This window comes from Chiloscyllium punctatum, chromosome 14, assembly GCF_047496795.1.
Source record: "Chiloscyllium punctatum isolate Juve2018m chromosome 14, sChiPun1.3, whole genome shotgun sequence".
NCBI lineage: Eukaryota > Metazoa > Chordata > Chondrichthyes > Orectolobiformes > Hemiscylliidae > Chiloscyllium > Chiloscyllium punctatum.
In genome coordinates this window covers 8,079,193-8,088,994 of record NC_092752.1, presented here as the reverse complement: position 1 = coordinate 8,088,994, position 9,802 = coordinate 8,079,193, and positions in this window count along the sequence as shown.

The window sequence follows — 9,802 nt, the reverse complement described above, 5'->3', positions numbered from 1 at the left end:
GCAGTGAGAGCAGTGTGGTCACTGCAGTGTAACAGCAGGCAGTGAGGGCAGTGTGGTAACTGCACTGTAACAGCAGACAGTGAGGGCAGTGTGGTAACTGCAGTGTAACAGCAGACAGTGAGGGCAGTGTGGTAACTGCACTGTAACAGCAGACAGTGAGAGCAGTGTGGTAGCTGCAGTGTAACAGCAGACAGTGAGGGCAGTGTGGTAACTGCACTGTAACAGCAGAGAGTGAGAGCAGTGTGGTAGCTGCAGTGTAACAGCAGGCAGTGAGGGCAGTGTGCGAGCTGCAGTGTAACAGCAGGCAGTGAACGCAGTGTGGTAACTGCAGTGTAAAAGCAGGCAGTGAGCGCAGTGTGGTAACTGCAGTGTAACAGCAGACAGTGAGGGCAGTGTGGTAACTGCAGTATAACAGCCGGCAGTGAGGGCAGTGTGGTCACTGCAGTGTAATAGCAGACAGTGAGGGCAGTGTGGGAGCTGCAGTGTAACAGCAGGCAGTGAGGGCAGTGTGGTAGCTGCAGTATAACAGCAGGCAGTGAGGGCAGTGTGGGAGCTGCAGTGTAACAGCAGGCTGTGAGTGCAGTCTGGTAACTGCAGTGTAACAGCAGACAGTGAGGGCAGTGTGGTAGCTGCAGTGTAACAGCAGGCAGTGAGGGCAGTGTGGTCACTGCAGTGTAACAGCAGGCAGTGAGAGCAGTGTGGTCACTGCAGTGTAACAGCAGGCAGTTAGAGCAGTGTGGTCACTGCAGTGTAACAGCAGGCAGTGAGGGCAGTGTGGTCACTGCAGTGTAATAGCAGGCAGTGAGGGCAGTGTGGTAACTGCAGTTTAACAGCAGGCAGTGAGGGCAGTGTGGTCGCTGCAGTGTAACAGCAGGCAGTGAGGGCAGTGTGGTCACTGCAGTGTAACAGCAGGCAGTGAGCGCAGTGTGGTCTCTGCCGTGTAACAGCAGGCTGTGAGAGCAGTGTGGGAGCTGCAGTGTAACAGCAGGCAGTGAGGGCAGTGTGGTCACTGCAGTGTAATAGCAGGCAGTGAGGGCAGTGTGGTCACTGCTGTGTAACAGCAGGCAGTGAGGGCAGTGTGGTCACTGCAGTGTAACAGCAGGCAGTGAGCGCAGTGTGGTAACTGCAGTGTAACAGCAGGCAGTGAGGGCAGTGTGGTAACTGCAGTGTAACAGCAGGCAGTGTGGTCACTGCAGTGTAACAGCAGGCAGTGAAGGGCAGTGTGGTCACTGCAGTGTAACAGCAGGCAGTGAGGGCAGTGTGGGAGTTGCAGTGTAACAGCAGGCAGCGAGGGCAATGTGGTAACTGCAGTGTAACAGCAGGCAGTGAGGGCAGTGTGGGAGCTGCAGTGTAACAGCAGGCAGTCAGAGCAGTGTGGTCACTGCAGTGTAACAGCAGGCAGTGAGCGCAGTGTTGTCACTGCAGTGTAACAGCGGGCAGTAAGGGCAGTGTGGGAGCTGCAGTGTAACAGCAGGCAGTGAAGGGCAGTGTAGTCACTGCAGTGTAACAGCAGGCAGTGAGGGCAGCGTGGTAACTGCAGTGTAACAGCAGACAGTGAGGGCAGTGTGGTAACTGCACTGTAACAGCAGACAGTGAGAGCAGTGTGGTAGCTGCAGTGTAACAGCAGACAGTGAGAGCAGTGTGGTAGCTGCAGTGTAACAGCAGGCAGTGAGAGCAGTGTGGTAGCTGCAGTGTAACAGCAGGCAGTGAGAGCAGTGTGGGAGCTGCAGTGTAACAGCAGGCAGTGAAGGGCAGTGTGGTCACTGCAGTGTAACAGCAGGCAGTGAGGGCAGTGTGGTAACTGCAGTGTAACAGCAGGCAGTGAGGGCAGTGTGGTAACTGCAGTATAACAGCAGACAGTGAGGGCAGTGTGGTAACTGCAGTATAACAGCAGGCAGTGAGAGCAGTGTGGGAGCTGCAGTGTTACAGCAGGCAGTGAGGGCAGTGTGGTAACTGCAGTGTAACAGCAGGCAGTGAGGGCAGTGTGGTAACTGCAGTGTAACAGCAGACAGTGAGAGCAGTGTGGTAGCTGCAGTGTAACAGCAGGCAGTGAGGGCAGTGTGGGAGCTGCAGTGTTACAGCAGGCAGTGAGAGCAGTGTGGTCACTGCAGTGTAACAGCAGGCAGTGAGGGCAGTGTGGGAGCTGCAGTGTAACAGCAGGCTGTGAGAGCAGTGTGGTCACTGCAGTGTAACAGCAGGCAGTGAGAGCAGTGTGGTAGCTGCAGTGTAACAGCAGGCAGTGAGGGCAGTGTGGTAACTGCAGTGTAACAGCAGGCAGTGAGGGCAGTGTGGTAACTGCAGTGTAACAGCAGGCAGTGAGGGCAGTGTGGTAACTGCAGTGTAACAGCAGGCAGTGAGGGCAGTGTGGTAACTGCAGTGTAACAGCAGGCAGTGAGGGCAGTGTGGTCACTGCAGTGTAACAGCAGGCAGTGAGCGCAGTGTGGTAACTGCAGTGTAACAGCAGGCAGTGAGGGCAGTGTGGTCACTGCAGTGTAACAGCAGGCAGTGACGGGCAGTGTGGTCACTGCAGTGTAACAGCAGGCAGTGAGCGCAGTGTGGTCACTGCAGTGTAACAGCAGGCAGTGAGGGCAGTATGGTAATTGCAGTGTAACAGCAGGCAGTGAGGGCAGTGTGGTAACTGCAGTGTAACAGCAGGCAGTGAGGGCAGTGTGGTAACTGCAGTGTAACAGCAGGCAGTGAGGGCAGTGTGGTAGCTGCAGTGTAACAGCAGGCAGTGAGGGCAGTGTGGTAACTGCAGTGTAACAGCAGGCAGTGAGGGCAGTGTGGTAACTGCAGTGTAACAGCAGACAGTGAGAGCAGTGTGGTAGCTGCAGTGTAACAGCAGGCAGTGAGGGCAGTGTGGGAGCTGCAGTGTTACAGCAGGCAGTGAGAGCAGTGTGGTCACTGCAGTGTAACAGCAGGCAGTGAGGGCAGTGTGGGAGCTGCAGTGTAACAGCAGGCTGTGAGAGCAGTGTGGTCACTGCAGTGTAACAGCAGGCAGTGAGAGCAGTGTGGTAGCTGCAGTGTTACAGCAGGCAGTGAGGGCAGTGTGGTCACTGCAGTGTAACAGCAGGCAGTGAGCGCAGTGTGGTCACTGCAGTGTAACAGCAGGCAGTGAGGGCAGTGTGGTAACTGCACTGTAACAGCAGACAGTGAGGGCAGTGTGGTAACTGCAGTGTAACAGCAGACAGTGAGGGCAGTGTGGTAACTGCACTGTAATAGCAGACAGTGAGAGCAGTGTGGTAGCTGCAGTGTTACAGCCGACAGTGAGGGCAGTGTGGTAACTGCACTGTAACAGCAGAGAGTGAGAGCAGTGTGGTAGCTGCAGTGTAACAGCAGGCAGTGAGGGCAGTGTGCGAGCTGCAGTGTAACAGCAGGCAGTGAACGCAGTGTGGTAACTGCAGTGTAACAGCAGGCAGTGAGCGCAGTGTGGTAACTGCAGTGTAACAGCAGACAGTGAGGGCAGTGTGGTAACTGCAGTATAACAGCCGGCAGTGAGGGCAGTGTGGTCACTGCAGTGTAATAGCAGACAGTGAGGGCAGTGTGGGAGCTGCAGTGTAACAGCAGGCAGTAAGGGCAGTGTGGTAGCTGCAGTATAACAGCAGGCAGTGAGGGCAGTGTGGGAGCTGCCGTGTAACAGCAGGCAGTGAGCGCAGTGTGGTAACTGCAGTGTAACAGCAGGCTGTGAGAGCAGTGTGGTAACTGCAGTGTAACAGCAGGCAGTGAGGGCAGTGTGGTAAGTGCAGTGTAACAGCAGGCAGTGAGGGCAGTGTGGTCACTGCAGTGTAACAGCAGGCAGTGAAGGGCAGTGTGGTCACTGCAGTGTAACAGCAGGCAGTGAAGGGCAGTGTGGTCACTGCAGTGTAACAGCAGGCAGTGAGGGCAGTGTGGGAGTTGCAGTGTAACAGCAGGCAGTGAGGGCAATGTGGTAACTGCAGTGTAACTGCAGCCAGTGAGGGCATTGTGGGAGCTGCAGTGTAACAGCAGGCAGTGAGAGCAGAGTGGTCACTGCAGTGTAACAGCAGGCAGTAAGGGCAGTGTGGTCACTGCAGTGTAACAGCAGGCAGAGAGGGCAGTGTGGTAACTGCAGTGTAACAGCAGGCAGTGAGGGCAGTGTGGGAGCTGCAGTGTAACAGCAGGCAGTGAGGGCAGTGTGGGAGTTGCAGTGTAACAGCAGGCAGTGAGCGCAGTGTGGTAGCTGCAGTATAACAGCAGGCAGTGAGACCAGTGTGGGAGCTGCAGTGTAACAGCAGGCAGTGATGGCAGTGTGGTAGCTGCAGGATAACAGCAGGCAGTGAGAGCAGTGTGGTAGCTGCAGTATAACAGCAGGCAGTGAGGGCAGTGTGGGAGCTGCAGTGTAACAGCAGGCTGTGAGAGCAGTGTGGGAGTTGCAGTGTAACAGCAGGCAGTGAGCGCAGTGTGGTAACTGCAGTGTAACAGCAGGTAGTGAGGGCAGTGTGGTAACTGCAGTGTAACAGCAGACAGTGAGGGCAGTGTGGGAGCTGCAGTGTAACAGCAGGCAGTGAAGGGCAGTGTGGTCACTGCAGTGTAACAGCAGGCAGTGAGGGCAGTGTGGGAGTTGCAGTGTAACAGCAGGCAGTGAGGGCAGTGTGGTAACTGCAGTGTAACTGCAGGCAGTGGGGGCATTGTGGTAACTGCAGTATAATAGCAGGCAGTGAGAGCAGTGTGGTCACTGCAGTGTAACAGCAGGCAGTGAGGGCAGTGTGGTAACTGCACTGTAACAACAGACAGTGAGGGCAGTGTGGTAACTGCAGTGTAACAGCAGACAGTGAGGGCAGTGTGGTAACTGCACTGTAACAGCAGACAGTGAGAGCAGTGTGGTAGCTGCAGTGTAACAGCAGACAGTGAGGGCTGTGTGGTAACTGCACTGTAACAGCAGACAGTGAGAGCAGTGTGGTAGCTGCAGTGTAACTGCAGGCAGTGAGGGCAGTGTGGGAGCTGCAGTGTAACAGCAGGCAGTGAAGGGCAGTGTGGTCACTGCAGTGTAACAGCAGGCTGTGAGGGCAGTGTGGTAACTGCAGTGTAACAGCAGGCAGTGAGGGCAGTGTGGGAGCTGCAGTGTAACAGCAGGCAGTGAACGCAGTGTGGTAACTGCAGTGTAACAGCAGGCAGTGAGCGCAGTGTGGTAACTGCAGTGTAACAGCAGACAGTGAGGGCAGTGTGGTAACTGCAGTGTAACAGCAGACAGTGAGGGCAGTGTGGTAACTGCAGTGTAACAGCAGGCAGTGAGCGCAGTGTGGTAACTGCAGTATAACAGCAGGCAGTGAGACCAGTGTGGGAGCTGCAGTGTAACAGCAGGCAGTGATGGCAGTGTGGTAGCTGCAGTATAACAGCAGGCAGTGAGAGCAGTGTGGTAGCTGCAGTGTAACAGCAGACAGTGAGGGCAGTGTGGTAGCTGCAGTGTAACAGCAGGCAGTGAGGGCAGTGTGGTCACTGCAGTGTAACAGCAGGCAGTGAGGGCAGTGTGGTCACTGCAGTGTAACAGCAGGCAGTGAGGGCAGTGTGGTCACTGCAGTGTAACAGCAGGCAGTGAGCGCAGTGTGGTAACTGCAGTGTAACAGCAGGCAGTGAGGGCAGTGTGGTAAATGCAGTGTAACAGCAGGCAGTGAGGGCAGTGTGGTAACTGCAGTGTAAAAGCAGGCAGTGAGGGCAGTGTGGTAACTGCAGTGTAACAGCAGGCAGTGAGGGCAGTGTGGTCACTGCAGTGTAACAGCAGGCATTGAGGGCAGTGTGGTAACTGCAGTGTAACAGCAGGCAGTGAGGGCAGTGTGGGAGCTGCAGTGTAACAGCAGGCAGTGAGCGCAGTGTGGTAACTGCAGTGTAACAGCAGGCAGTGAGCGCAGTGTGGTAACTGCAGTGTAACAGCAGGCAGTGAGGGCAGTGTGGTAAATGCAGTGTAACAGCAGGCAGTGAGGGCAGTGTGGTAACTGCAGTGTAACAGCAGGCAGTGAGGGCAGTGTGGTAAATGCAGTGTAACAGCAGGCAGTGAGCGCAGTGTGGTAACTGCAGTGTAACAGCAGGCAGTGAGGGCAGTGTGGTAAATGCAGTGTAACAGCAGGCAGTGAGGGCAGTGTGGTAACTGCAGTGTAACAGCAGGGAGTGAGGGCAGTGTCGTAACTGCAGTGTAACAGCAGGCAGTGAGGGCAATGTGGTAACTGCAGTGTAACAGCAGGCAGTGAGCGCAGTGTCGTAACTGCAGTGTAACAGCAGGTAGTGAGGGCAGTGTGGTAACTGCAGTGTAACAGCAGGCAGTGAGGGCAGTGTGGTTACTGCAGTGTAACAGCAGGCAGTGAGGGCAGTGTCGTAACTGCAGTGTAACAGCAGGCAGTGAGAGCAGTGTGGTTACTGCAGTGTAACAGCAGGCAGTGAGAGCAGTGTGGTTACTGCAGTGTAACAGCAGGCAGTGAGGGCAGTGTCGTAACTGCAGTGTAACAGCAGGCAGTGAGGGCAATGTGGTAACTGCAGTGTAACAGCAGGCAGTGAGCGCAGTTTCGTAACTGCAGTGTAACAGCAGGTAGTGAGGGCAGTGTGGTAACTGCAGTGTAACAGCAGGCAGTGAGGGCAGTGTGGGAGCTGCAGTGTAACAGCAGGCAGTCAGAGCAGTGTGGTCACTGCAGTGTAACAGCAGGCAGTGAGGGCAGTGTAGGAGTTGCAGTGTAACAGCAGGCAGTGAGGGCTGTGTGGTAACTGCAGTGTAACTTCAGGCAGTGAGGGCATTGTGGTAACTGCAGTATAATAGCAGGCAGTGAGAGCAGTGTGGGAGCTGCAGTGTAACAGCAGGCAGTGAGAGCAGTGTGGTCACTGCAGTGTAACAGCAGGCAGTGAGGGCAGTGTGGTAACTGCACTGTAACAGCAGACAGTGAGGGCAGTGTGGTAACTGCAGTGTAACAGCAGACAGTGAGGGCAGTGTGGTAACTGCACTGTAACAGCAGACAGTGAGAGCAGTGTGGTAGCTGCAGTGTAACAGCAGACAGTGAGGGCAGTGTGGTAACTGCACTGTAACAGCAGAGAGTGAGAGCAGTGTGGTAGCTGCAGTGTAACAGCAGGCAGTGAGGGCAGTGTGCGAGCTGCAGTGTAACAGCAGGCAGTGAACGCAGTGTGGTAACTGCAGTGTAACAGCAGGCAGTGAGCGCAGTGTGGTAACTGCAGTGTAACAGCAGACAGTGAGGGCAGTGTGGTAACTGCAGTATAACAGCCGGCAGTGAGGGCAGTGTGGTCACTGCAGTGTAATAGCAGACAGTGAGGGCAGTGTGGGAGCTGCAGTGTAACAGCAGGCAGTGAGGGCAGTGTGGTAGCTGCAGTATAACAGCAGGCAGTGAGGGCAGTGTGGGAGCTGCAGTGTAACAGCAGGCTGTGAGTGCAGTCTGGTAACTGCAGTGTAACAGCAGACAGTGAGGGCAGTGTGGTAGCTGCAGTGTAACAGCAGGCAGTGAGGGCAGTGTGGTCACTGCAGTGTAACAGCAGGCAGTGAGGGCAGTGTGGTCACTGCAGTGTAACAGCAGGCAGTGAGGGCAGTGTGGTCACTGCCGTGTAACAGCAGGCTGTGAGAGCAGTGTGGTCACTGCAGTGTAACAGCAGGCAGTTAGAGCAGTGTGGTCACTGCAGTGTAACAGCAGGCAGTGAGGGCAGTGTGGTCACTGCAGTGTAATAGCAGGCAGTGAGGGCAGTGTGGTAACTGCAGTGTAACAGCAGGCAGTGAGGGCAGTGTGGTCGCTGCAGTGTAACAGCAGGCAGTGAGGGCAGTGTGGTCACTGCAGTGTAACAGCAGGCAGTGAGCGCAGTGTGGTCTCTGCCGTGTAACAGCAGGCTGTGAGAGCAGTGTGGGAGCTGCAGTGTAACAGCAGGCAGTGAGGGCAGTGTGGTCACTGCAGTGTAATAGCAGGCAGTGAGGGCAGTGTGGTCACTGCTGTGTAACAGCAGGCAGTGAGGGCAGTGTGGGAGCTGCAGTGTAACAGCAGGCAGTGAGCGCAGTGTGGTAACTGCAGTGTAACAGCAGGCAGTGAGGGCAGTGTGGTAACTGCAGTGTAACAGCAGGCAGTGTGGTCACTGCAGTGTAACAGCAGGCAGTGAAGGGCAGTGTGGTCACTGCAGTGTAACAGCAGGCAGTGAGGGCAGTGTGGGAGTTGCAGTGTAACAGCAGGCAGCGAGGGCAATGTGGTAACTGCAGTGTAACTGCAGGCAGTGAGGGCATTGTGGGAGCTGCAGTGTAACAGCAGGCAGTCAGAGCAGTGTGGTCACTGCAGTGTAACAGCAGGCAGTGAGCGCAGTGTTGTCACTGCAGTGTAACAGCGGGCAGTAAGGGCAGTGTGGGAGCTGCAGTGTAACAGCAGGCAGTGAAGGGCAGTGTAGTCACTGCAGTGTAACAGCAGGCAGTGAGGGCAGCGTGGTAACTGCAGTGTAACAGCAGACAGTGAGGGCAGTGTGGTAACTGCACTGTAACAGCAGACAGTGAGAGCAGTGTGGTAGCTGCAGTGTAACAGCAGACAGTGAGAGCAGTGTGGTAGCTGCAGTGTAACAGCAGGCAGTGAGAGCAGTGTGGTAGCTGCAGTGTAACAGCAGGCAGTGAGAGCAGTGTGGGAGCTGCAGTGTAACAGCAGGCAGTGAAGGGCAGTGTGGTCACTGCAGTGTAACAGCAGGCAGTGAGGGCAGTGTGGTAACTGCAGTGTAACAGCAGGCAGTGAGGGCAGTGTGGTAACTGCAGTATAACAGCAGACAGTGAGGGCAGTGTGGTAACTGCAGTATAACAGCAGGCAGTGAGGGCAGTGTGGTAACTGCAGTGTAACAGCAGGCAGTGAGGGCAGTGTGGTAACTGCAGTGTAACAGCAGACAGTGAGAGCAGTGTGGTAGCTGCAGTGTAACAGCAGGCAGTGAGGGCAGTGTGGGAGCTGCAGTGTTACAGCAGGCAGTGAGAGCAGTGTGGTCACTGCAGTGTAACAGCAGGCAGTGAGGGCAGTGTGGGAGCTGCAGTGTAACAGCAGGCTGTGAGAGCAGTGTGGTCACTGCAGTGTAACAGCAGGCAGTGAGGGCAGTGTGGTAACTGCAGTGTAACAGCAGGCAGTGAGGGCAGTGTGGTAACTGCAGTGTAACAGCAGGCAGTGAGGGCAGTGTGGTAACTGCAGTGTAACAGCAGGCAGTGAGGGCAGTGTGGTAACTGCAGTGTAACAGCAGGCAGTGAGGGCAGTGTGGTCACTGCAGTGTAACAGCAGGCAGTGAGCGCAGTGTGGTAACTGCAGTGTAACAGCAGGCAGTGAGGGCAGTGTGGTCACTGCAGTGTAACAGCAGGCAGTGACGGGCAGTGTGGTCACTGCAGTGTAACAGCAGGCAGTGAGCGCAGTGTGGTCACTGCAGTGTAACAGCAGGCAGTGAGGGCAGTATGGTAATTGCAGTGTAACAGCAGGCAGTGAGGGCAGTGTGGTAACTGCAGTGTAACAGCAGGCAGTGAGGGCAGTGTGGTAACTGCAGTGTAACAGCAGGCAGTGAGGGCAGTGTGGTAGCTGCAGTGTAACAGCAGGCAGTGAGGGCAGTGTGGTAACTGCAGTGTAACAGCAGGCAGTGAGGGCAGTGTGGTCACTGCAGTGTAACAGCAGGCAGTGAGGGCAGTGTGGTAGCTGCAGTGTAACAGCAGGCAGTGAGGGCAGTGTGGTAACTGCAGTGTAACAGCAGGCAGTGAGGGCAGTGTGGTAAATGCAGTGTAACAGCAGACAGTGAGAGCAGTGTGGTAGCTGCAGTGTAACAGCAGGCAGTGAGGGCAGTGTGGGAGCTGCAGTGTTACAGCAGGCAG